This window comes from Aphelocoma coerulescens, unplaced genomic scaffold, assembly GCF_041296385.1.
Source record: "Aphelocoma coerulescens isolate FSJ_1873_10779 unplaced genomic scaffold, UR_Acoe_1.0 HiC_scaffold_72, whole genome shotgun sequence".
Lineage (NCBI taxonomy): Eukaryota > Metazoa > Chordata > Aves > Passeriformes > Corvidae > Aphelocoma > Aphelocoma coerulescens.
The window spans coordinates 1,024,709-1,051,674 of NW_027184059.1; positions in this window are offsets into that span (position 1 = coordinate 1,024,709).

Sequence of the window (26,966 nt, forward strand, 5' to 3'; positions counted from 1 at the left end):
GCCCAAGCGTGGACATCTTCCTCATCCTGCTACTCCACTGCTGACGTCAGGGTATTCCCTGGAGCTGCAAACACCTGCCTTTGCTGCTCGAGGATCTTCTCTAGCACCATGCAAAACCCCTTCTCCTATGGCAGTGCTGCAGCATCCTGCGAGCCACGGACTGGAACTGGCACCTCCAGCAAAGTTGCTCCTGGGAAACATCCCTCAGCCATTCCCTTACTGCAATGAGCTGGACTCCTACTCCTCTGCAATGCTCTTCCTGGACAGGTGCATCCTCAGCAATGAGACGGTTCTGCTGAGAGCCACAGCTCTGAGGAAGCAGCCAGTCCTGCCCAATGGTTGTCCTCTGTCACCAGTCCTGCAGCTCCCACGGAGGCACTGGGAGCCTTGGACACTCTTGCCACAAGTAGCCCAAGCGTGGACATCTTCCTCATCCTGCTCCTCCACTGCTGACGGCAGGGAATTCCCTGGTGCTCCCAACATCTGCCTTTCCTGCTGGAGGATCGTGTCTGGCAGATCTCTGAGCCTCTTTGCCTTTGGCAGCGCCACAGCATCCTAGGAGTCATATACTGGCAACTGGCACCTCCAGGACACTTGCTGCTCCTAGGATGCTTTCCTCTAGGAAAAACTTCTTGCACACGTCCTTGCTCCAGTTTTTACTCCTAGGCCATCTGCATTCTCAGCCACAAGAAGCTTCTGATGATCGACATGGCTCTGGGAGAGCAGGGACTCCTGTCTGTGGACAAAGAAAACAAAGACAACTTGTAAGATTAAAACCTGGAGCTTCTAGTTAGAAGAGAAAGGACAATTCAATCAAGGCAGGGCCAAAGCAGGAAACTTTCTAAAATGGAACAAGCAGCAGAAGCACAGTACTTTTGCAGAAGAAATTCCCCTCCCCGCACTTGGCTTAAGGAAAAAGCCTGATGTTTCTATGAGAGACTTGAGTTCATGTCTACTATTGGATAGCAGACATCTGAACATTTAGACTACTGGCTTTCCAGGCTCACGCAATTCAAACCGGAATGTCAAACTATTTCAAAAGCTAGAGATGCTTCGAAGAAATGTTTCTGTATTCACCACAACTGGGGACCATGCATCATTCTTACCTTGCACCTGTCCAAAGGCCTTCCTCCGTCTCCAGTCCTGCCGCTCTCACGGAGGCACTGGGAGCCTTGGACACTCTTGCCACAAGTAGCCCAAGCGTGGACATCTTCCTCATCCTGCTCCTCCACTGCTGACGTCAGGGAATTCCCTGGAGCTCCAAACATCTGCCTTTCCAGCTGGAGGATCATGTCTGGCAGCTCTCTGAGCCTCTTCACCTTTGGCAGCGCCACAGCATCCTAGGAGTCATATACTGGCAACTGGCACCTCCAGGACACTTGCTGCTCCTAGGATGCTTTTCTCTGGGAAAATCTTCTTGTACACGACATTGCTGCCGATTTTACTTCTAGGCCTTTCGTGGCCATCTGCATCCTCAGCCACAAGCAGGTTCTGATGATCAACAGGGCTCTGGGAGAGCAGGGACTCCTGTCTGTGGACAAAGAAAACAAAGACAACTTGTAAGAAGAAAACCTGGAGCTTCTAGTTAGAAGACAAAGGACTATTCAATCAAGGCAGGGCCAAAGCAGGAAACTTTCTAAAATGGAACAAGCAGCAGAAGCAGAGCAGTTTTGCAGAAGAAATTCCCCTCCCAGCACTTGGCTTAAGGAAAAAGCCTGATGTTTCTATGAGAGACTTGAGTTCATGTCTACTATTGGGTACCAGACATCTGAACATTTAGACTATTGGCTTTCCAGGTTCACACTATTCAAACCGGAAAGTGAAACTACTCTAAAAGCTAGAGGCGATTGCAAGAAATGTTTCTGCTCACACCACGACTGCCGACCATGCATCATTCTTACCTTGCACCTGTCCAAAGGCCTTCCTCCGTCTGCGCTCTGGCAACTCTCACCCAAGCTCGGGCAGGGATGGAGGCTCTTGCCACAAGTAGCCCAAGCCTGGAGATATTCCTCATCCTGATCTTCCACTGCTGACATCTAGGAATTCCCTGGAGCTGCAAACACTTGCCTTTGCTGCTCGAGGATCTTCTCTAGCACCATGCCAAATGCCTTCTCCTATGGCAGTCCTGCAGCATCCTGCGAGCCATGGACTGGAACTGGCACCTTCAGCATAGTTGCTCCTGGGAAACATCCTTCAGCCATTCCCTTACTGCAATGAGCTGGACTCCTACACCTTTGCAAGGCTCTTCCTGGATAGGTGCATCCTCAGCAATGAGACGGTTCTGCTGAGAGCCACGGCTCTGAGGGAGCAGCCAGTCCTGCCCAAAGGCCTTCCTCCGTCACCAGTCCTGCAGCTCCCACGGAGGCACTGGGAGCCCTGGACACTCTTGCCACAAGTAGCCCAAGCGTCGAGATCTTCCTCATCCTGCTCCTCCACTGCTGACATCAGGGAATTCCCTGGAGCTCCCAACATCTGCCTTTCCTGCTCGAGGATCGTGTCTGGCAGCTCTCTGAGCCTCTTACACTTTGGAAGCGCAACAGCATCCTAGGAGTCATATACTGGCAACTGGCACCTCCAGGACACTTGCTGCTCCTAGGATGCTTTTCTCTGGGAAAATCTTCTTGCACACAACCTTGCTGCAGATTTTACTTCTAGGCCTTTTGTGGCCATCTGCATCCGCAGCCACAAGCAGCTTCTGATGATCGACATGGCTCTGGGAGAGCAGGGACTCCTGTCTGTGGACAAAGAAAACAAAGACAACTTGTAAGAAGAAAACCTGGAGCTTCTAGTTAGAAAAAAAAGGACTATTCAATCAAGGCAGAGCCAAGGGAGGAAACTTTCTAAAATGGAACAAGCAGCAGAAGCACAGCAGTATTGCAGAAGAAATTCCCCTCCCAGCACTTGGCTTAAGGAAAACGCCTGATGTTTCTGTGAGAGACATGAGTTCATGTCTACTATTGGGTACCAGACATCTGAACATTTAGACTATTGGCTTTCCAGGCTCACGCTATTCAAACCGGAAAGTGAAACTACTCTAACAGTAAGGATGATTGCAAGAAATGTTTCTGTTTACACCACGACTGCCGACCATGCATCATTCTTACCTTGCACCTGTCCAAAGGCCTTCCTCCGTCTGCGCTCCGGCAACTCTCACCCAGGCAAGGGCAGGGATAGAGGCTCTTGCCACAAGTAGCCCAAGCATGGACATCTTCCTCATCCTGCTACTCTACTGCTGACGTCAGGGTATTCCCTGGAGCTGCAAACACCTGCCTTTGCTGCTCGAGGACCTTCTCTAGCATCATGCCAAACCCCTTCTCCTATGGCAGTGCTGCAGCATCCTGCGAGCCATGGACTGGAACTGGCACCTTCAGCATAGTTGCTCCTGGGAAACATCATTCAGCCATTCCCTTACTGCAATGAGCTGGACTCCTACTCCTTTGCAAGGCTCTTCCTGGACAGGTGCATCCTCAGCAATGAGACGGTTCTGCTGAGAGCCGCGGCTCTGAGGGAGCAGCCAGTCCTGCCCAAAGGCCTTCCTCCGCCTCCAGTCCCGCAGCTCCCACGGAGGCACTGGGAGCCTTGGACACTCTTGCCACAAGTAGCCCAAGCGTCGAGATCTTCCTCATCCTGCTCCTCCACTGCTGACGGCAGGGAATTCCCTGGAGCTGCAAACACCTGCCTTTGCTGCTCGAGGATCGTGTCTGGCAGCTCTCTGAGCCTCTTCACCTTTGGCTGTGCCACAGCATCCTTGGAGTCATATACTGGCAACTGGCACCTCCAGTACACTTGCTGCTCCTAGGATGCTTTTCTCTGGGAAAATCTTGCACACGACCTTGCTCCAGATTTTACTTCTAGGCCTTTTGTGGCCATCTGCATCCGCAGCCACAAGCAGCTTCTGATGATCGACATGGCTCTGGGAGAGCAGGGACTCCTGTCAGTGGACAAAGAAAACAAAGACAACTTGTAAGATTAAAACCTGGAGCTTCTAGTTAGAAGAGAAAGGACTATTCAATCAAGGCAGGGCCAGGGAGGAAACTTTCTAAAATGGAACAAGCAGCAGAAGCACAGTACTTTTGCAGAAGAAATTCCCCTCCCAGCACTTGGCTTAAGGAAAAAACCTCATGTTTCTATGAGAGACTTGAGTTCATGTCTACTATTGGATAGCAGACATCTGAACATTTAGACTACTGGCTTTCCAGGCTCACGCAATTCAAACCGAAATGTCAAACTATTTCAAAAGCTAGAGATGCTTCGAAGAAATGTTTCTGTACTCACCACAACTGGGGACCATGCATCATTCTTACCTTGCACCTGTCCAAAGGCCTTCCTCCGTCTCCAGTCCTGCCGCTCTCACGGAGGCACTGGGAGCCTTGGACACTCTTGCCACAAGTAGCCCAAGCGGGGACATCTTCCTCATCCTGCTCCTCCACTGCTGACGTCAGGGAATTCCCTGGAGCTCCAAACATCTGCCTTTCCAGCTGGAGGATCATGTCTGGCAGCTCTCTGAGCCTCTTCACCTTTGGCAGCGCCACAGCATCCTAGGAGTCATATACTGGCAACTGGCACCTCCAGGACACTTGCTGCTCCTAGGATGCTTTTCTCTGGGAAAATCTTCTTGCACACGACCTTGCTGCCGATTTTACTTCTAGGCCTTTCGTGGCCATCTGCATCCTCAGCCACAAGCAGGTTCTGATGATCAACAGGGCTCTGGGAGAGCAGGGACTCCTGTCTGTGGACAAAGAAAACAAAGACAACTTGTAAGAAGAAAACCTGGAGCTTCTAGATAGAAGACAAAGGACTATTCAATCAAGGCAGGGCCAAAGCAGGAAACTTTCTAAAATGGAACAAGCAGCAGAAGCAGAGCAGTTTTGCAGAAGAAATTCCCCTCCCAGCACTTGGCTTAAGGAAAAAGCCTGATGTTTCTATGAGAGACTTGAGTTCATGTCTACTATTGGGTACCAGACATCTGAACATTTAGACTATTGGCTTTCCAGGCTCACGCTATTCAAACCGGAAAGTGAAACTACTCTAACAGTAGGGATGATTGCAAGAAATGTTTCTGTTTACACCACAACTGCCGACCATGCATCATTCTTACCTTGCACCTGTCCAAAGGCCTTCCTCTGTCTGCGCTCTGGCAACTCTCACCCAAGCTCGGGCAGGGATGGAGGCTCTTGCCACAAGTAGCCCAAGCCTGGAGATATTCCTCATCCTGATCTTCCACTGCTGACATCTAGGAATTCCCTGGAGCTGCAAACACCTGCCTTTGCGGCTCGAGGACCTTCTCTAGCACCATGCCAAACCCCTTCTCCTATGGCAGTGCTGCAGCATCCTGCGAGCCATGGACTGGAACTGGCACCTTCAGCATAGTTGCTCCTGGGAAACATCCTTCAGCCATTCCCTTACTGCAATGAGCTGGACTCCTACTCCTTTGCAAGGCTCTTCCTGGACAGGTGCATCCTCAGCAATGAGACGGTTCTGCTGAGAGCCATGGCTCTGAGGGAGCAGCGAGTCCTGTCCAAAGGCCTTCCTCTGACTCCACTCCTGCAGCTCTCACGGAGGCACTGGGAGCCTTGGACACTCTTGCCACAAGTAGCCCAAGCGTCGAGATCTTCCTCATCCTGCTCCTCCACTGCTGACATCAGGGAATTCCCTGGAGCTCCTAAAATCTGCCTTTCCTGCTCGAGGATCGTGTCTGGCAGCTCTCTGAGCCTCTTCGCCTTTGGCAGCGCCACAGCATCCTGAGAGTCATATACTGGAAACTGGCAGCTACAGGACACTTGCTGCTCCTAGGATGCTTTTCTCTGGGAAAATCTTCTTGGACACGACATTGCTCCAGTTTTTACTTCTAGGCCTTTCGTGGCCATCTGCATCCGCAGCCACAAGCAGCTTCTGATGATCGACATGGCTCTGGGAAAACAGGGACTCCTGTCTGTGGACAAAGAAAACAAAGACAACTTGTAAGAAGAAAACCTGGAGCTTCTAGATAGAAGACAAAGGACTATTCAATCAAGGCAGGGCCAAGGGAGGAAACTTTCTAAAATGGAACAAGCAGCAGAAGCACAGTAGTTTTGCAGAAGAAATTCCCTTCCCAGCACTTGGCTTAAGGAAAAAACCTCATGTTTCTATGAGAGACTTGAGTTCATGTCTACTACTGGGTACCAGACATCTGAACATTTAGACTATTGGCTTTCCAGGCTCACGCTATTCAAACCTGAAAGTGAAACTACTCTAACAGTAAGGATGATTGCAAGAAATGTTTCTGTTTACACCACGACTGCCGACCATGCATCATTCTTACCTTGCACCTGTCCAAAGGCCTTCCTCCATCTGCGCTCCAGCAACTCTCACTCAGGCAAGGGCAGGGATGGAGGCTCTTGCCACAAGTAGCCCAAGCGTGGACATCTTCCTCATCCTGCTACTCCACTGCTGACGTCAGGGTATTCCCTGGAGCTGCAAACACCTGCCTTTGCTGCTCGAGGATCTTCTCTAGCACCATGCAAAACCCCTTCTCCTATGGCAGTGCTGCAGCATCCTGCGAGCCACGGACTGGAACTGGCACCTCCAGCAAAGTTGCTCCTGGGAAACATCCCTCAGCCATTCCCTTACTGCAATGAGCTGGACTCCTACTCCTCTGCAATGCTCTTCCTGGACAGGTGCATCCTCAGCAATGAGACAGTTCTGCTGAGAGCCACAGCTCTGAGGAAGCAGCCAGTCCTGCCCAATGGTTGTCCTCTGTCACCAGTCCTGCAGCTCCCACGGAGGCACTGGGAGCCTTGGACACTCTTGCCACAAGTAGCCCAAGCGTGGACATCTTCCTCATCCTGCTCCTCCACTGCTGACGGCAGGGAATTCCCTGGTGCTCCCAACATCTGCCTTTCCTGCTCGAGGATCGTGTCTGGCAGATCTCTGAGCCTCTTTGCCTTTGGCAGCGCCACAGCATCCTAGGAGTCATATACTGGCAACTGGCACCTCCAGGACACTTGCTGCTCCTAGGATGCTTTCCTCTAGGAAAAACTTCTTGCACACGTCCTTGCTCCAGTTTTTACTCCTAGGCCATCTGCATTCTCAGCCACAAGAAGCTTCTGATGATCGACATGGCTCTGGGAGAGCAGGGACTCCTGTCTGTGGACAAAGAAAACAAAGACAACTTGTAAGATTAAAACCTGGAGCTTCTAGTTAGAAGAGAAAGGACAATTCAATCAAGGCAGGGCCAAAGCAGGAAACTTTCTAAAATGGAACAAGCAGCAGAAGCACAGTAGTTTTGCAGAAGAAATTCCCCTCCCCGCACTTGGCTTAAGGAAAAAGCCTGATGTTTCTATGAGAGACTTGAGTTCATGTCTACTATTGGATAGCAGACATCTGAACATTTAGACTACTGGCTTTCCAGGCTCACGCAATTCAAACCGGAATGTCAAACTATTTCAAAAGCTAGAGATGCTTCGAAGAAATGTTTCTGTATTCACCACAACTGGGGACCATGCATCATTCTTACCTTGCACCTGTCCAAAGGCCTTCCTCCGTCTCCAGTCCTGCCGCTCTCACGGAGGCACTGGGAGCCTTGGACACTCTTGCCACAAGTAGCCCAAGCGTGGACATCTTCCTCATCCTGCTCCTCCACTGCTGACGTCAGGGAATTCCCTGGAGCTCCAAACATCTGCCTTTCCAGCTGGAGGATCATGTCTGGCAGCTCTCTGAGCCTCTTCACCTTTGGCAGCGCCACAGCATCCTAGGAGTCATATACTGGCAACTGGCACCTCCAGGACACTTGCTGCTCCTAGGATGCTTTTCTCTGGGAAAATCTTCTTGTACACGACATTGCTGCCGATTTTACTTCTAGGCCTTTCGTGGCCATCTGCATCCTCAGCCACAAGCAGGTTCTGATGATCAACAGGGCTCTGGGAGAGCAGGGACTCCTGTCTGTGGACAAAGAAAACAAAGACAACTTGTAAGAAGAAAACCTGGAGCTTCTAGTTAGAAGACAAAGGACTATTCAATCAAGGCAGGGCCAAAGCAGGAAACTTTCTAAAATGGAACAAGCAGCAGAAGCAGAGCAGTTTTGCAGAAGAAATTCCCCTCCCAGCACTTGGCTTAAGGAAAAAGCCTGATGTTTCTATGAGAGACTTGAGTTCATGTCTACTATTGGGTACCAGACATCTGAACATTTAGACTATTGGCTTTCCAGGTTCACACTATTCAAACCGGAAAGTGAAACTACTCTAAAAGCTAGAGGCGATTGCAAGAAATGTTTCTGCTCACACCACGACTGCCGACCATGCATCATTCTTACCTTGCACCTGTCCAAAGGCCTTCCTCCGTCTGCGCTCTGGCAACTCTCACCCAAGCTCGGGCAGGGATGGAGGCTCTTGCCACAAGTAGCCCAAGCCTGGAGATCTTCCTCATCCTGATCTTCCACTGCTGACATCTAGGAATTCCCTGGAGCTGCAAACACTTGCCTTTGCTGCTCGAGGATCTTCTCTAGCACCATGCCAAATGCCTTCTCCTATGGCAGTCCTGCAGCATCCTGCGAGCCATGGACTGGAACTGGCACCTTCAGCATAGTTGCTCCTGGGAAACATCCTTCAGCCATTCCCTTACTGCAATGAGCTGGACTCCTACACCTTTGCAAGGCTCTTCCTGGATAGGTGCATCCTCAGCAATGAGACGGTTCTGCTGAGAGCCACGGCTCTGAGGGAGCAGCCAGTCCTGCCCAAAGGCCTTCCTCCGTCACCAGTCCTGCAGCTCCCACGGAGGCACTGGGAGCCCTGGACACTCTTGCCACAAGTAGCCCAAGCGTCGAGATCTTCCTCATCCTGCTCCTCCACTGCTGACATCAGGGAATTCCCTGGAGCTCCCAACATCTGCCTTTCCTGCTCGAGGATCGTGTCTGGCAGCTCTCTGAGCCTCTTACACTTTGGAAGCGCAACAGCATCCTAGGAGTCATATACTGGCAACTGGCACCTCCAGGACACTTGCTGCTCCTAGGATGCTTTTCTCTGGGAAAATCTTCTTGCACACAACCTTGCTGCAGATTTTACTTCTAGGCCTTTTGTGGCCATCTGCATCCGCAGCCACAAGCAGCTTCTGATGATCGACATGGCTCTGGGAGAGCAGGGACTCCTGTCTGTGGACAAAGAAAACAAAGACAACTTGTAAGAAGAAAACCTGGAGCTTCTAGTTAGAAAAAAAAGGACTATTCAATCAAGGCAGAGCCAAGGGAGGAAACTTTCTAAAATGGAACAAGCAGCAGAAGCACAGCAGTATTGCAGAAGAAATTCCCCTCCCAGCACTTGGCTTAAGGAAAACGCCTGATGTTTCTGTGAGAGACATGAGTTCATGTCTACTATTGGGTACCAGACATCTGAACATTTAGACTATTGGCTTTCCAGGCTCACGCTATTCAAACCGGAAAGTGAAACTACTCTAACAGTAAGGATGATTGCAAGAAATGTTTCTGTTTACACCACGACTGCCGACCATGCATCATTCTTACCTTGCACCTGTCCAAAGGCCTTCCTCCGTCTGCGCTCCGGCAACTCTCACCCAGGCAAGGGCAGGGATAGAGGCTCTTGCCACAAGTAGCCCAAGCATGGACATCTTCCTCATCCTGCTACTCTACTGCTGACGTCAGGGTATTCCCTGGAGCTGCAAACACCTGCCTTTGCTGCTCGAGGACCTTCTCTAGCATCATGCCAAACCCCTTCTCCTATGGCAGTGCTGCAGCATCCTGCGAGCCATGGACTGGAACTGGCACCTTCAGCATAGTTGCTCCTGGGAAACATCATTCAGCCATTCCCTTACTGCAATGAGCTGGACTCCTACTCCTTTGCAAGGCTCTTCCTGGACAGGTGCATCCTCAGCAATGAGACGGTTCTGCTGAGAGCCGCGGCTCTGAGGGAGCAGCCAGTCCTGCCCAAAGGCCTTCCTCCGCCTCCAGTCCCGCAGCTCCCACGGAGGCACTGGGAGCCTTGGACACTCTTGCCACAAGTAGCCCAAGCGTCGAGATCTTCCTCATCCTGCTCCTCCACTGCTGACGTCAGGGAATTCCCTGGAGCTGCAAACACCTGCCTTTGCTGCTCGAGGATCGTGTCTGGCAGCTCTCTGAGCCTCTTCACCTTTGGCTGTGCCACAGCATCCTTGGAGTCATATACTGGCAACTGGCACCTCCAGTACACTTGCTGCTCCTAGGATGCTTTTCTCTGGGAAAATCTTGCACACGACCTTGCTCCAGATTTTACTTCTAGGCCTTTTGTGGCCATCTGCATCCGCAGCCACAAGCAGCTTCTGATGATCGACATGGCTCTGGGAGAGCAGGGACTCCTGTCAGTGGACAAAGAAAACAAAGACAACTTGTAAGATTAAAACCTGGAGCTTCTAGTTAGAAGAGAAAGGACTATTCAATCAAGGCAGGGCCAGGGAGGAAACTTTCTAAAATGGAACAAGCAGCAGAAGCACAGTACTTTTGCAGAAGAAATTCCCCTCCCAGCACTTGGCTTAAGGAAAAAACCTCATGTTTCTATGAGAGACTTGAGTTCATGTCTACTATTGGATAGCAGACATCTGAACATTTAGACTACTGGCTTTCCAGGCTCACGCAATTCAAACCGAAATGTCAAACTATTTCAAAAGCTAGAGATGCTTCGAAGAAATGTTTCTGTACTCACCACAACTGGGGACCATGCATCATTCTTACCTTGCACCTGTCCAAAGGCCTTCCTCCGTCTCCAGTCCTGCCGCTCTCACGGAGGCACTGGGAGCCTTGGACACTCTTGCCACAAGTAGCCCAAGCATGGACATCTTCCTCATCCTGCTCCTCCACTGCTGACGTCAGGGAATTCCCTGGAGCTCCAAACATCTGCCTTTCCAGCTGGAGGATCATGTCTGGCAGCTCTCTGAGCCTCTTCACCTTTGGCAGCGCCACAGCATCCTAGGAGTCATATACTGGCAACTGGCACCTCCAGGACACTTGCTGCTCCTAGGATGCTTTTCTCTGGGAAAATCTTCTTGCACACGACCTTGCTGCCGATTTTACTTCTAGGCCTTTCGTGGCCATCTGCATCCTCAGCCACAAGCAGGTTCTGATGATCAACAGGGCTCTGGGAGAGCAGGGACTCCTGTCTGTGGACAAAGAAAACAAAGACAACTTGTAAGAAGAAAACCTGGAGCTTCTAGATAGAAGACAAAGGACTATTCAATCAAGGCAGGGCCAAAGCAGGAAACTTTCTAAAATGGAACAAGCAGCAGAAGCAGAGCAGTTTTGCAGAAGAAATTCCCCTCCCAGCACTTGGCTTAAGGAAAAAGCCTGATGTTTCTATGAGAGACTTGAGTTCATGTCTACTATTGGGTACCAGACATCTGAACATTTAGACTATTGGCTTTCCAGGCTCACGCTATTCAAACCGGAAAGTGAAACTACTCTAACAGTAGGGATGATTGCAAGAAATGTTTCTGTTTACACCACAACTGCCGACCATGCATCATTCTTACCTTGCACCTGTCCAAAGGCCTTCCTCTGTCTGCGCTCTGGCAACTCTCACCCAAGCTCGGGCAGGGATGGAGGCTCTTGCCACAAGTAGCCCAAGCCTGGAGATATTCCTCATCCTGATCTTCCACTGCTGACATCTAGGAATTCCCTGGAGCTGCAAACACCTGCCTTTGCGGCTCGAGGACCTTCTCTAGCACCATGCCAAACCCCTTCTCCTATGGCAGTGCTGCAGCATCCTGCGAGCCATGGACTGCAACTGGCACCTTCAGCATAGTTGCTCCTGGGAAACATCCTTCAGCCATTCCCTTACTGCAATGAGCTGGACTCCTACTCCTTTGCAAGGCTCTTCCTGGACAGGTGCATCCTCAGCAATGAGACGGTTCTGCTGAGAGCCATGGCTCTGAGGGAGCAGCGAGTCCTGTCCAAAGGCCTTCCTCTGACTCCACTCCTGCAGCTCCCACGGAGGCACTGGGAGCCTTGGACACTCTTGCCACAAGTAGCCCAAGCGTCGAGATCTTCCTCATCCTGCTCCTCCACTGCTGACATCAGGGAATTCCCTGGAGCTCCTAAAATCTGCCTTTCCTGCTCGAGGATCGTGTCTGGCAGCTCTCTGAGCCTCTTCGCCTTTGGCTGTGCCACAGCATCCTGAGAGTCATATACTGGAAACTGGCAGCTACAGGACACTTGCTGCTCCTAGGATGCTTTTCTCTGGGAAAATCTTCTTGGACACGACATTGCTCCAGTTTTTACTTCTAGGCCTTTCGTGGCCATCTGCATCCGCAGCCACAAGCAGCTTCTGATGATCGACATGGCTCTGGGAGAGCAGGGACTCCTGTCTGTGGACAAAGAAAACAAAGACAACTTGTAAGAAGAAAACCTGGAGCTTCTAGTTAGAAGAGAAAGGACTATTCAATCAAGGCAGAGCCAAGGGAGGAAACTTTCTAAAATGGAACAAGCAGCAGAAGCACAGCAGTATTGCAGAAGAAATTCCCCTCCCAGCACTTGGCTTAAGGAAAACGCCTGATGTTTCTGTGAGAGACATGAGTTCATGTCTACTATTGGGTACCAGACATCTGAACATTTAGACTATTGGCTTTCCAGGCTCACGCTATTCAAACCGGAAAGTGAAACTACTCTAACAGTAAGGATGATTGCAAGAAATGTTTCTGTTTACACCACGACTGCCGACCATGCATCATTCTTACCTTGCACCTGTCCAAAGGCCTTCCTCCGTCTGCGCTCCGGCAACTCTCACCCAGGCAAGGGCAGGGATAGAGGCTCTTGCCACAAGTAGCCCAAGCATGGACATCTTCCTCATCCTGCTACTCTACTGCTGATGTCAGGGTATTCCCTGGAGCTGCAAACACCTGCCTTTGCTGCTCGAGGACCTTCTCTAGCATCATGCCAAACCCCTTCTCCTATGGCAGTGCTGCAGCATCCTGCGAGCCATGGACTGGAACTGGCACCTTCAGCATAGTTGCTCCTGGGAAACATCATTCAGCCATTCCCTTACTGCAATGAGCTGGACTCCTACTCCTTTGCAAGGCTCTTCCTGGACAGGTGCATCCTCAGCAATGAGACGGTTCTGCTGAGAGCCGCGGGTCTGAGGGAGCAGCCAGTCCTGCCCAAAGGCCTTCCTCCGCCTCCAGTCCCGCAGCTCCCACGGAGGCACTGGGAGCCTTGGACACTCTTGCCACAAGTAGCCCAAGCGTCGAGATCTTCCTCATCCTGCTCCTCCACTGCTGACGGCAGGGAATTCCCTGGAGCTGCAAACACCTGCCTTTGCTGCTCGAGGATCGTGTCTGGCAGCTCTCTGAGCCTCTTCACCTTTGGCTGTGCAACAGCATCCTAGGAGTCATATACTGGCAACTGGCACCTCCAGTACACTTGCTGCTCCTAGGATGCTTTTCTCTGGGAAAATCTTGCACACGACCTTGCTCCAGATTTTACTTCTAGGCCTTTTGTGGCCATCTGCATCCGCAGCCACAAGCAGCTTCTGATGATCGACATGGCTCTGGGAGAGCAGGGACTCCTGTCAGTGGACAAAGAAAACAAAGACAACTTGTAAGATTAAAACCTGGAGCTTCTAGTTAGAAGAGAAAGGACTATTCAATCAAGGCAGGGCCAAGGGAGGAAACTTTCTAAAATGGAACAAGCAGCAGAAGCACAGTACTTTTGCAGAAGAAATTCCCCTCCCAGCACTTGGCTTAAGGAAAAAACCTCATGTTTCTATGAGAGACTTGAGTTCATGTCTACTATTGGATAGCAGACATCTGAACATTTAGACTACTGGCTTTCCAGGCTCACGCAATTCAAACCGAAATGTCAAACTATTTCAAAAGCTAGAGATGCTTCGAAGAAATGTTTCTGTACTCACCACAACTGGGGACCATGCATCATTCTTACCTTGCACCTGTCCAAAGGCCTTCCTCCGTCTCCAGTCCTGCCGCTCTCACGGAGGCACTGGGAGCCTTGGACACTCTTGCCACAAGTAGCCCAAGCATGGACATCTTCCTCATCCTGCTCCTCCACTGCTGACGTCAGGGAATTCCCTGGAGCTCCAAACATCTGCCTTTCCAGCTGGAGGATCATGTCTGGCAGCTCTCTGAGCCTCTTCACCTTTGGCAGCGCCACAGCATCCTAGGAGTCATATACTGGCAACTGGCACCTCCAGGACACTTGCTGCTCCTAGGATGCTTTTCTCTGGGAAAATCTTCTTGCACACGACCTTGCTGCCAATTTTACTTCTAGGCCTTTCGTGGCCATCTGCATCCTCAGCCACAAGCAGCTTCTGATGATCAACAGGGCTCTGGGAGAGCAGGGACTCCTGTCTGTGGACAAAGAAAACAAAGACAACTTGTAAGAAGAAAACCTGGAGCTTCTAGATAGAAGACAAAGGACTATTCAATCAAGGCAGGGCCAAAGCAGGAAACTTTCTAAAATGGAACAAGCAGCAGAAGCAGAGCAGTTTTGCAGAAGAAATTCCCCTCCCAGCACTTGGCTTAAGGAAAAAGCCTGATGTTTCTATGAGAGACTTGAGTTCATGTCTACTATTGGGTACCAGACATCTGAACATTTAGACTATTGGCTTTCCATGCTCACGCTATTCAAACCGGAAAGTGAAACTACTCTAACAGTAGGGATGATTGCAAGAAATGTTTCTGTTTACACCACAACTGCCGACCATGCATCATTCTTACCTTGCACCTGTCCAAAGGCCTTCCTCTGTCTGCGCTCTGGCAACTCTCACCCAAGCTCGGGCAGGGATGGAGGCTCTTGCCACAAGTAGCCCAAGCCTGGAGATATTCCTCATCCTGATCTTCCACTGCTGACATCTAGGAATTCCCTGGAGCTGCAAACACCTGCCTTTGCGGCTCGAGGACCTTCTCTAGCACCATGCCAAACCCCTTCTCCTATGGCAGTGCTGCAGCATCCTGCGAGCCATGGACTGGAACTGGCACCTTCAGCATAGTTGCTCCTGGGAAACATCCTTCAGCCATTCCCTTACTGCAATGAGCTGGACTCCTACTCCTTTGCAAGGCTCTTCCTGGACAGGTGCATCCTCAGCAATGAGACGGTTCTGCTGAGAGCCATGGCTCTGAGGGAGCAGCGAGTCCTGTCCAAAGGCCTTCCTCTGACTCCACTCCTGCAGCTCTCACGGAGGCACTGGGAGCCTTGGACACTCTTGCCACAAGTAGCCCAAGCGTCGAGATCTTCCTCATCCTGCTCCTCCACTGCTGACATCAGGGAATTCCCTGGAGCTCCTAAAATCTGCCTTTCCTGCTCGAGGATCGTGTCTGGCAGCTCTCTGAGCCTCTTCGCCTTTGGCAGCGCCACAGCATCCTGAGAGTCATATACTGGAAACTGGCAGCTCCAGGACACTTGCTGCTCCTAGGATGCTTTTCTCTGGGAAAATCTTCTTGGACACGACATTGCTCCAGTTTTTACTTCTAGGCCTTTCGTGGCCATCTGCATCCGCAGCCACAAGCAGCTTCTGATGATCGACATGGCTCTGGGAAAACAGGGACTCCTGTCTGTGGACAAAGAAAACAAAGACAACTTGTAAGAAGAAAACCTGGAGCTTCTAGATAGAAGACAAAGGACTATTCAATCAAGGCAGGGCCAAGGGAGGAAACTTTCTAAAATGGAACAAGCAGCAGAAGCACAGTAGTTTTGCAGAAGAAATTCCCTTCCCAGCACTTGGCTTAAGGAAAAAACCTCATGTTTCTATGAGAGACTTGAGTTCATGTCTACTACTGGGTACCAGACATCTGAACATTTAGACTATTGGCTTTCCAGGCTCACGCTATTCAAACCTGAAAGTGAAACTACTCTAACAGTAAGGATGATTGCAAGAAATGTTTCTGTTTACACCACGACTGCCGACCATGCATCATTCTTACCTTGCACCTGTCCAAAGGCCTTCCTCCATCTGCGCTCCAGCAACTCTCACTCAGGCAAGGGCAGGGATGGAGGCTCTTGCCACAAGTAGCCCAAGCGTGGACATCTTCCTCATCCTGCTACTCCACTGCTGACGTCAGGGTATTCCCTGGAGCTGCAAACACCTGCCTTTGCTGCTCGAGGATCTTCTCTAGCACCATGCAAAACCCCTTCTCCTATGGCAGTGCTGCAGCATCCTGCGAGCCACGGACTGGAACTGGCACCTCCAGCAAAGTTGCTCCTGGGAAACATCCCTCAGCCATTCCCTTACTGCAATGAGCTGGACTCCTACTCCTCTGCAATGCTCTTCCTGGACAGGTGCATCCTCAGCAATGAGACAGTTCTGCTGAGAGCCACAGCTCTGAGGAAGCAGCCAGTCCTGCCCAATGGTTGTCCTCTGTCACCAGTCCTGCAGCTCCCACGGAGGCACTGGGAGCCTTGGACACTCTTGCCACAAGTAGCCCAAGCGTGGACATCTTCCTCATCCTGCTCCTCCACTGCTGACGTCAGGGAATTCCCTGGTGCTCCCAACATCTGCCTTTCCTGCTGGAGGATCGTGTCTGGCAGATCTCTGAGCCTCTTTGCCTTTGGCAGCGCCAGAGCATCCTAGGAGTCATATACTGGCAACTGGCACCTCCAGGACACTTGCTGCTCCTAGGATGCTTTTCTCTGGGAAAATCTTCTTGCATACGACCTTGCTCCAGATTTTACTTCTAGGTCTTTCGTGGCCATGTGCATCTGCGGCCACGAGCAGCTTCTGATGATCAACAGGGCTCTGGGAGAGCAGGGACTCCTGTCTGTGGACAAAGAAAACAAAGACAACTTGTAAGAAGAAAACCTAGAGCTTCTAGATAGAAGAGAAAGGACTATTCAATCAAGGCAGGGCCAAAGCAGGAAACTTTCTAAAATGGAACAAGCAGAAGAAGCAGAGCAGTTTTGCAGAAGAAATTCCCCTCCCAGCACTTGGCTTAATGAAAAAGCCTGATGTTGCTATGAGAGACTTGAGTTCATGTCTACTATTGGGGAGCAGACGTCTGAACATTTAGAGTATTGGCGCTCCAGGCTCACGCTATTCAAACCGGAAAGTGAAACTATTCTAACAGAAGGGATGATTGCAAGAAATGTTTCTGTTTACACCACAACTGCCGACCATCCATCATTCTTACCTTGCACCTGTCCAAAGGCCTTCCTCCATCTGCGCTCCAGCAACTCTCACCCAGGGTCGGGCAGGGATGGAGGCTCGTGCCACAAGTAGCCCAAGCGCGGACATCTTCCTCATCCTGATCTTCCACTGCTGACATCTAGGAATTCCCTGGAGCTGCAAACACTTGCCTTTGCTGCTCAAGGATCTTCTCTAGCACCATGCCAAATGCCTTCTCCTATGGCAGCGCTGCAGCATCCTGCGACTCACGGACTGGAACTGGCACCTCCAGCAAAGTTGCTCCTGGGAAACATCCCTCAGCCATTCCCTTACTGCAATGAGCTGGACTCCTACTCCTCTGCAATGCTCTTCCTGGACAGGTGCATCCTCAGCAACGAGACGGTTCTGCTGAGAGCCGCGGCTCTGAGGGAGCAGCCAGTCCTGCCAAAAGGCCTTCCTCCGTCTCCAGTCCCGCAGCTCCCACGGAGGCACTGGGAGCCTTGGACACTCTTGCCACAAGTAGCCCAAGCGTGGACATCTTCCTCATCCTGCTCCTCCACTGCTGACGTCAGGGAATTCCCTGGAGCTGCAAACATCTGCCTTTGCTGCTGGAGGATCATGTCTGGCAGCTCTCTGAGCCTCTTCATCTTTGGCTGCGCCACAGCATCCTAGGAGTCATATACTGGCAACTGGCACCTCCAGGACACTTGCTGCTCCTAGGATGCTTTTCTCTGGGAAAATCTTCTTGGACACGACCTTGCTGCCAATTTTACTTCTAGGTCTTTCGTGGCCATGTGCATCCGCAGCCACAAGCAGCTTCTGATGATCGACATGGCTCTGGGAGAGCAGGGACTCCTGTCTGTGGACAAAGAAAACAAAGACAACTTGTAAGAAGAAAACCTGGAGCTTCTAGTTAGAAGAGAAAGGACAATTCAATCAAGGCAGGGCCAAAGCAGGAAACTTTCTAAAATGGAACAAGCAGCAGAAGCACAGTAGTTTTGCAGAAGAAATTCCCCTCCCCGCACTTGGCTTAAGGAAAAAGCCTGATGTTTCTATGAGAGACTTGAGTTCATGTCTACTATTGGATAGCAGACATCTGAACATTTAGACTACTGGCTTTCCAGGCTCACGCAATTCAAACCGGAATGTCAAACTATTTCAAAAGCTAGAGATGCTTCGAAGAAATGTTTCTGTATTCACCACAACTGGGGACCATGCATCATTCTTACCTTGCACCTGTCCAAAGGCCTTCCTCCGTCTCCAGTCCTGCCGCTCTCACGGAGGCACTGGGAGCCTTGGACACTCTTGCCACAAGTAGCCCAAGCGTGGACATCTTCCTCATCCTGCTCCTCCACTGCTGACGTCAGGGAATTCCCTGGAGCTCCAAACATCTGCCTTTCCAGCTGGAGGATCATGTCTGGCAGCTCTCTGAGCCTCTTCACCTTTGGCAGCGCCACAGCATCCTAGGAGTCATATACTGGCAACTGGCACCTCCAGGACACTTGCTGCTCCTAGGATGCTTTTCTCTGGGAAAATCTTCTTGCACACGACATTGCTGCCGATTTTACTTCTAGGCCTTTCGTGGCCATCTGCATCCTCAGCCACAAGCAGGTTCTGATGATCAACAGGGCTCTGGGAGAGCAGGGACTCCTGTCTGTGGACAAAGAAAACAAAGACAACTTGTAAGAAGAAAACCTGGAGCTTCTAGTTAGAAGACAAAGGACTATTCAATCAAGGCAGGGCCAAAGCAGGAAACTTTCTAAAATGGAACAAGCAGCAGAAGCAGAGCAGTTTTGCAGAAGAAATTCCCCTCCCAGCACTTGGCTTAAGGAAAAAGCCTGATGTTTCTATGAGAGACTTGAGTTCATGTCTACTATTGGGTACCAGACATCTGAACATTTAGACTATTGGCTTTCCAGGCTCACACTATTCAAACCGGAAAGTGAAACTACTCTAAAAGCTAGAGGCGATTGCAAGAAATGTTTCTGCTCACACCACGACTGCCGACCATCCATCATTCTTACCTTGCACCTGTCCAAAGGCCTTCCTCCGTCTGCGCTCTGGCAACTCTCACCCAAGCTCGGGCAGGGATGGAGGCTCTTGCCACAAGTAGCCCAAGCCTGGAGATATTCCTCATCCTGATCTTCCACTGCTGACATCTAGGAATTCCCTGGAGCTGCAAACACTTGCCTTTGCTGCTCGAGGATCTTCTCTAGCACCATGCCAAATGCCTTCTCCTATGGCAGTGCTGCAGCATCCTGCGAGCCATGGACTGGAACTGGCACCTTCAGCATAGTTGCTCCTGGGAAACATCCTTCAGCCATTCCCTTACTGCAATGAGCTGGACTCCTACACCTTTGCAAGGCTCTTCCTGGATAGGTGCATCCTCAGCAATGAGACGGTTCTGCTGAGAGCCACGGCTCTGAGGGAGCAGCCAGTCCTGCCCAAAGGCCTTCCTCCGTCACCAGTCCTGCAGCTCCCACGGAGGCACTGGGAGCCCTGGACACTCTTGCCACAAGTAGCCCAAGCGTCGAGATCTTCCTCATCCTGCTCCTCCACTGCTGACATCAGGGAATTCCCTGGAGCTCCCAACATCTGCCTTTCCTGCTCGAGGATCGTGTCTGGCAGCTCTCTGAGCCTCTTACACTTTGGAAGCGCAACAGCATCCTAGGAGTCATATACTGGCAACTGGCACCTCCAGGACACTTGCTGCTCCTAGGATGCTTTTCTCTGGGAAAATCTTCTTGCACACAACCTTGCTGCAGATTTTACTTCTAGGCCTTTTGTGGCCATCTGCATCCGCAGCCACAAGCAGCTTCTGATGATCGACATGGCTCTGGGAGAGCAGGGACTCCTGTCTGTGGACAAAGAAAACAAAGACAACTTGTAAGAAGAAAACCTGGAGCTTCTAGTTAGAAGAGAAAGGACTATTCAATCAAGGCAGAGCCAAGGGAGGAAACTTTCTAAAATGGAACAAGCAGCAGAAGCACAGCAGTATTGCAGAAGAAATTCCCCTCCCAGCACTTGGCTTAAGGAAAACGCCTGATGTTTCTGTGAGAGACATGAGTTCATGTCTACTATTGGGTACCAGACATCTGAACATTTAGACTATTGGCTTTCCAGGCTCACGCTATTCAAACCGGAAAGTGAAACTACTCTAACAGTAAGGATGATTGCAAGAAATGTTTCTGTTTACACCACGACTGCCGACCATGCATCATTCTTACCTTGCACCTGTCCAAAGGCCTTCCTCCGTCTGCGCTCCGGCAACTCTCACCCAGGCAAGGGCAGGGATAGAGGCTCTTGCCACAAGTAGCCCAAGCATGGACATCTTCCTCATCCTGCTACTCTACTGCTGACGTCAGGGTATTCCCTGGAGCTGCAAACACCTGCCTTTGCTGCTCGAGGACCTTCTCTAGCATCATGCCAAACCCCTTCTCCTATGGCAGTGCTGCAGCATCCTGCGAGCCATGGACTGGAACTGGCACCTTCAGCATAGTTGCTCCTGGGAAACATCATTCAGCCATTCCCTTACTGCAATGAGCTGGACTCCTACTCCTTTGCAAGGCTCTTCCTGGACAGGTGCATCCTCAGCAATGAGACGGTTCTGCTGAGAGCCATGGCTCTGAGGGAGGAGCCAGTCCTGTCCAAAGGCCTTCCTCTGACTCCACTCCTGCAGCTCTCACGGAGGCACTGGGAGCCTCGGACACTCTTGCCACAAGTAGCCCAAGCGTGGACATCTTCCTCATCCTGCTCCTCCACTGCTGACGTCAGGGAATTCCCTGGAGCTCCTAAAATCTGCCTTTCCTGCTCGAGGATCGTGTCTGGCAGCTCTCTGAGCCTCTTCGCCTTTGGCAGCGCCACAGCATCCTGAGAGTCATATACTGGAAACTGGCAGCTACATGACACTTGCTGCTCCTAGGATGCTTTTCTCTGGGAAAATCTTCTTGGACACGACATTGCTCCAGTTTTTACTTCTAGGCCTTTCGTGGCCATCTGCATTCTCAGCCACAAGCAGGTTCTGATGATCGACATGGCTCTGGGAGAGCAGGGACTCCTGTCTGTGGACAAAGAAAACAAAGACAACTTGTAAGAAGAAAACCTGGAGCTTCTAGTTAGAAGACAAAGGACTATTCAAACAAGGCAGGGCCAAAGCAGGAAACTTTCTAAAATGGAACAAGCAGCAGAAGCACAGCAGTATTGCAGAAGAAATTCCCCTCCCAGCACTTGGCTTAAGGAAAACGCCTGATGTTTCTGTGAGAGACATGAGTTCATGTCTACTATTGGGTACCAGACATCTGAACATTTAGACTATTGGCTTTCCAGGCTCACGCTATTCAAACCGGAAAGTGAAACTATTCTAACAGAAGGGATGATTGCAAGAAATGTTTCTGTTTACACCACGACTGCCGACCATCCATCATTCTTACCTTGCACCTGTCCAAAGGCCTTCCTCCATCTGCGCTCCGGCAACTCTCACCCAGGCAAGGGCAGGGATGGAGGCTCTTGCCACAAGTAGCCCAAGCGTGGACATCTTCCTCATCCTGCTACTCCACTGCTGACGTCAGGGTATTCCCTGGAGCTGCAAACACCTGCCTTTGCTGCTCGAGGACCTTCTCTAGCACCATGCAAAACCCCTTCTCCTATGGCAGTGCTGCAGCATCCTGCGAGCCACGGACTGGAACTGGCACCTCCAGCAAAGTTGCTCCTGGGAAACATCCCTCAGCCATTCCCTTACTGCAATGAGCTGGACTCCTACTCCTCTGCAATGCTCTTCCTGGACAGGTGCATCCTCAGCAATGAGACGGTTCTGCTGAGAGCCACGGCTCTGAGGGAGCAGCCAGTCCTGCCCAATGGTTGTCCTCCGTCACCAGTCCTGCAGCTCCCACGGAGGCACTGGGAGCCTTGGACACTCTTGCCACAAGTAGCCCAAGCGTGGACATCTTCCTCATCCTGCTCCTCCACTGCTGACGTCAGGGAATTCCCTGGTGCTCCCAACATCTGCCTTTCCTGCTCGAGGATCGTGTCTGGCAGCTCTCTGAGCCTCTTTGCCTTTGGCAGCGCCACAGCATCCTAGGAGTCATATACTGGCAACTGGCACCTCCAGGACACTTGCTGCTCCTAGGATGCTTTCCTCTGGGAAAATCTTCTTGGACACGTCCTTCCTCCAGTTTTTACTCCTAGTCCTTTCGTGGCCATCTGCATTCTCAGCCACAAGCAGCTTCTGATGATCGACATGGCTCTGGGAGAGCAGGGACTCCTGTCTGTGGACAAAGAAAACAAAGACAACTTGTAAGAAGAAAACCTGGAGCTTCTAGTTAGAAAAAAAAGGACTATTCAATCAAGGCAGGGCCAAGGGAGGAAACTTTCTAAAATGGAACAAGCAGCAGAAGCACAGTAGTTTTGCAGAAGAAATTCCCCTCCCAGCACTTGGCTTAAGGAAAAAGCCTGATGTTTCTATGAGAGACTTGAGTTCATGTCTACTATTGGGTACCAGACATCTGAACATTTAGACTATTGGCTTTCCATGCTCACGCTATTCAAACCGGAAAGTGAAACTACTCTAACAGTAGGGATGATTGCAAGAAATGTTTCTGTTTACACCACGACTGCCGACCATGCATCATTCTTACCTTGCACCTGTCCAAAGGCCTTCCTCCGTCTGCGCTCCGGCAACTCTCACCCAGGCAAGGGCAAGGATGGAGGCTCTTGCCACAAGTAGCCCAAGCGTGGACATCTTCCTCATCCTGCTCCGCCACTGCTGACATCAGGGAATTCCCTGGAGCTCCCAACATCTGCCTTTCCTGCTCGAGGATCGTGTCTGGCAGCTCTCTGAGCCTCTTTGCCTTTGGCAGCGCTACAGCATCCTAGGAGTCATATACTGGCAACTGGCACCTCCAGGACACTTGCTGCTCCTAGGATGCTTTCCTCTAGGAAAAACTTCTTGCACACGTCCTTGCTCCAGTTTTTACTCCTAGGCCATCTGCATTCTCAGCCACAAGAAGCTTCTGATGATCGACATGGCTCTGGGAGAGCAGGGACTCCTGTCTGTGGACAAAGAAAACAAAGACAACTTGTAAGATTAAAACCTGGAGCTTCTAGTTAGAAGAGAAAGGACAATTCAATCAAGGCAGGGCCAAAGCAGGAAACTTTCTAAAATGGAACAAGCAGCAGAAGCACAGTAGTTTTGCAGAAGAAATTCCCCTCCCCGCACTTGGCTTAAGGAAAAAGCCTGATGTTTCTATGAGAGACTTGAGTTCATGTCTACTATTGGATAGCAGACATCTGAACATTTAGACTACTGGCTTTCCAGGCTCACGCAATTCAAACCGGAATGTCAAACTATTTCAAAAGCTAGAGATGCTTCGAAGAAATGTTTCTGTATTCACCACAACTGGGGACCATGCATCATTCTTACCTTGCACCTGTCCAAAGGCCTTCCTCCGTCTCCAGTCCTGCCGCTCTCACGGAGGCACTGGGAGCCTTGGACACTCTTGCCACAAGTAGCCCAAGCGTGGACATCTTCCTCATCCTGCTCCTCCACTGCTGACGTCAGGGAATTCCCTGGAGCTCCAAACATCTGCCTTTCCAGCTGGAGGATCATGTCTGGCAGCTCTCTGAGCCTCTTCACCTTTGGCAGCGCCACAGCATCCTAGGAGTCATATACTGGCAACTGGCACCTCCAGGACACTTGCTGCTCCTAGGATGCTTTTCTCTGGGAAAATCTTCTTGCACACGACATTGCTGCCGATTTTACTTCTAGGCCTTTCGTGGCCATCTGCATCCTCAGCCACAAGCAGGTTCTGATGATCAACAGGGCTCTGGGAGAGCAGGGACTCCTGTCTGTGGACAAAGAAAACAAAGACAACTTGTAAGAAGAAAACCTGGAGCTTCTAGTTAGAAGACAAAGGACTATTCAATCAAGGCAGGGCCAAAGCAGGAAACTTTCTAAAATGGAACAAGCAGCAGAAGCAGAGCAGTTTTGCAGAAGAAATTCCCCTCCCAGCACTTGGCTTAAGGAAAAAGCCTGATGTTTCTATGAGAGACTTGAGTTCATGTCTACTATTGGGTACCAGACATCTGAACATTTAGACTATTGGCTTTCCAGGCTCACACTATTCAAACCGGAAAGTGAAACTACTCTAAAAGCTAGAGGCGATTGCAAGAAATGTTTCTGCTCACACCACGACTGCCGACCATGCATCATTCTTACCTTGCACCTGTCCAAAGGCCTTCCTCCGTCTGCGCTCTGGCAACTCTCACCCAAGCTCGGGCAGGGATGGAGGCTCTTGCCACAAGTAGCCCAAGCCTGGAGATATTCCTCATCCTGATCTTCCACTGCTGACATCTAGGAATTCCCTGGAGCTGCAAACACTTGCCTTTGCTGCTCGAGGATCTTCTCTAGCACCATGCCAAACCCCTTCTCCTATGGCAGTGCTGCAGCATCCTGCGAGCCATGGACTGGAACTGGCACCTTCAGCATAGTTGCTCCTGGGAAACATCCTTCAGCCATTCCCTTACTGCAATGAGCTGGACTCCTACACCTTTGCAAGGCTCTTCCTGGATAGGTGCATCCTCAGCAATGAGACGGTTCTGCTGAGAGCCACGGCTCTGAGGGAGCAGCCAGTCCTGCCCAAAGGCCTTCCTCCGTCACCAGTCCTGCAGCTCCCACGGAGGCACTGGGAGCCCTGGACACTCTTGCCACAAGTAGCCCAAGCGTCGAGATCTTCCTCATCCTGCTCCTCCACTGCTGACATCAGGGAATTCCCTGGAGCTCCCAACATCTGCCTTTCCTGCTCGAGGATCGTGTCTGGCAGCTCTCTGAGCCTCTTACACTTTGGAAGCGCAACAGCATCCTAGGAGTCATATACTGGCAACTGGCACCTCCAGGACACTTGCTGCTCCTAGGATGCTTTTCTCTGGGAAAATCTTCTTGCACACAACCTTGCTGCAGATTTTACTTCTAGGCCTTTTGTGGCCATCTGCATCCGCAGCCACAAGCAGCTTCTGATGATCGACATGGCTCTGGGAGAGCAGGGACTCCTGTCTGTGGACAAAGAAAACAAAGACAACTTGTAAGAAGAAAACCTGGAGCTTCTAGTTAGAAGAGAAAGGACTATTCAATCAAGGCAGAGCCAAGGGAGGAAACTTTCTAAAATGGAACAAGCAGCAGAAGCACAGCAGTATTGCAGAAGAAATTCCCCTCCCAGCACTTGGCTTAAGGAAAACGCCTGATGTTTCTGTGAGAGACATGAGTTCATGTCTACTATTGGGTACCAGACATCTGAACATTTAGACTATTGGCTTTCCAGGCTCACGCTATTCAAACCGGAAAGTGAAACTACTCTAACAGTAAGGATGATTGCAAGAAATGTTTCTGTTTACACCACGACTGCCGACCATGCATCATTCTTACCTTGCACCTGTCCAAAGGCCTTCCTCCGTCTGCGCTCCGGCAACTCTCACCCAGGCAAGGGCAGGGATAGAGGCTCTTGCCACAAGTAGCCCAAGCATGGACATCTTCCTCATCCTGCTACTCTACTGCTGACGTCAGGGTATTCCCTGGAGCTGCAAACACCTGCCTTTGCTGCTCGAGGACCTTCTCTAGCATCATGCCAAACCCCTTCTCCTATGGCAGTGCTGCAGCATCCTGCGAGCCATGGACTGGAACTGGCACCTTCAGCATAGTTGCTCCTGGGAAACATCATTCAGCCATTCCCTTACTGCAATGAGCTGGACTCCTACTCCTTTGCAAGGCTCTTCCTGGACAGGTGCATCCTCAGCAATGAGACGGTTCTGCTGAGAGCCATGGCTCTGAGGGAGGAGCCAGTCCTGTCCAAAGGCCTTCCTCTGACTCCACTCCTGCAGCTCTCACGGAGGCACTGGGAGCCTCGGACACTCTTGCCACAAGTAGCCCAAGCGTGGACATCTTCCTCATCCTGCTCCTCCACTGCTGACGTCAGGGAATTCCCTGGAGCTCCTAAAATCTGCCTTTCCTGCTCGAGGATCGTGTCTGGCAGCTCTCTGAGCCTCTTCGCCTTTGGCAGCGCCACAGCATCCTGAGAGTCATATACTGGAAACTGGCAGCTACATGACACTTGCCGCTCCTAGGATGCTTTTCTCTGGGAAAATCTTCTTGGACACGACATTGCTCCAGTTTTTACTTCTAGGCCTTTCGTGGCCATCTGCATTCTCAGCCACAAGCAGGTTCTGATGATCGACATGGCTCTGGGAGAGCAGGGACTCCTGTCTGTGGACAAAGAAAACAAAGACAACTTGTAAGAAGAAAACCTGGAGCTTCTAGTTAGAAGACAAAGGACTATTCAAACAAGGCAGGGCCAAAGCAGGAAACTTTCTAAAATGGAACAAGCAGCAGAAGCACAGCAGTATTGCAGAAGAAATTCCCCTCCCAGCACTTGGCTTAAGGAAAACGCCTGATGTTTCTGTGAGAGACATGAGTTCATGTCTACTATTGGGTACCAGACATCTGAACATTTAGACTATTGGCTTTCCAGGCTCACGCTATTCAAACCGGAAAGTGAAACTATTCTAACAGAAGGGATGATTGCAAGAAATGTTTCTGTTTACACCACGACTGCCGACCATCCATCATTCTTACCTTGCACCTGTCCAAAGGCCTTCCTCCATCTGCGCTCCGGCAACTCTCACCCAGGCAAGGGCAGGGATGGAGGCTCTTGCCACAAGTAGCCCAAGCGTGGACATCTTCCTCATCCTGCTACTCCACTGCTGACGTCAGGGTATTCCCTGGAGCTGCAAACACCTGCCTTTGCTGCTCGAGGATCTTCTCTAGCACCATGCAAAACCCCTTCTCCTATGGCAGTGCTGCAGCATCCTGCGAGCCACGGACTGGAACTGGCACCTCCAGCAAAGTTGCTCCTG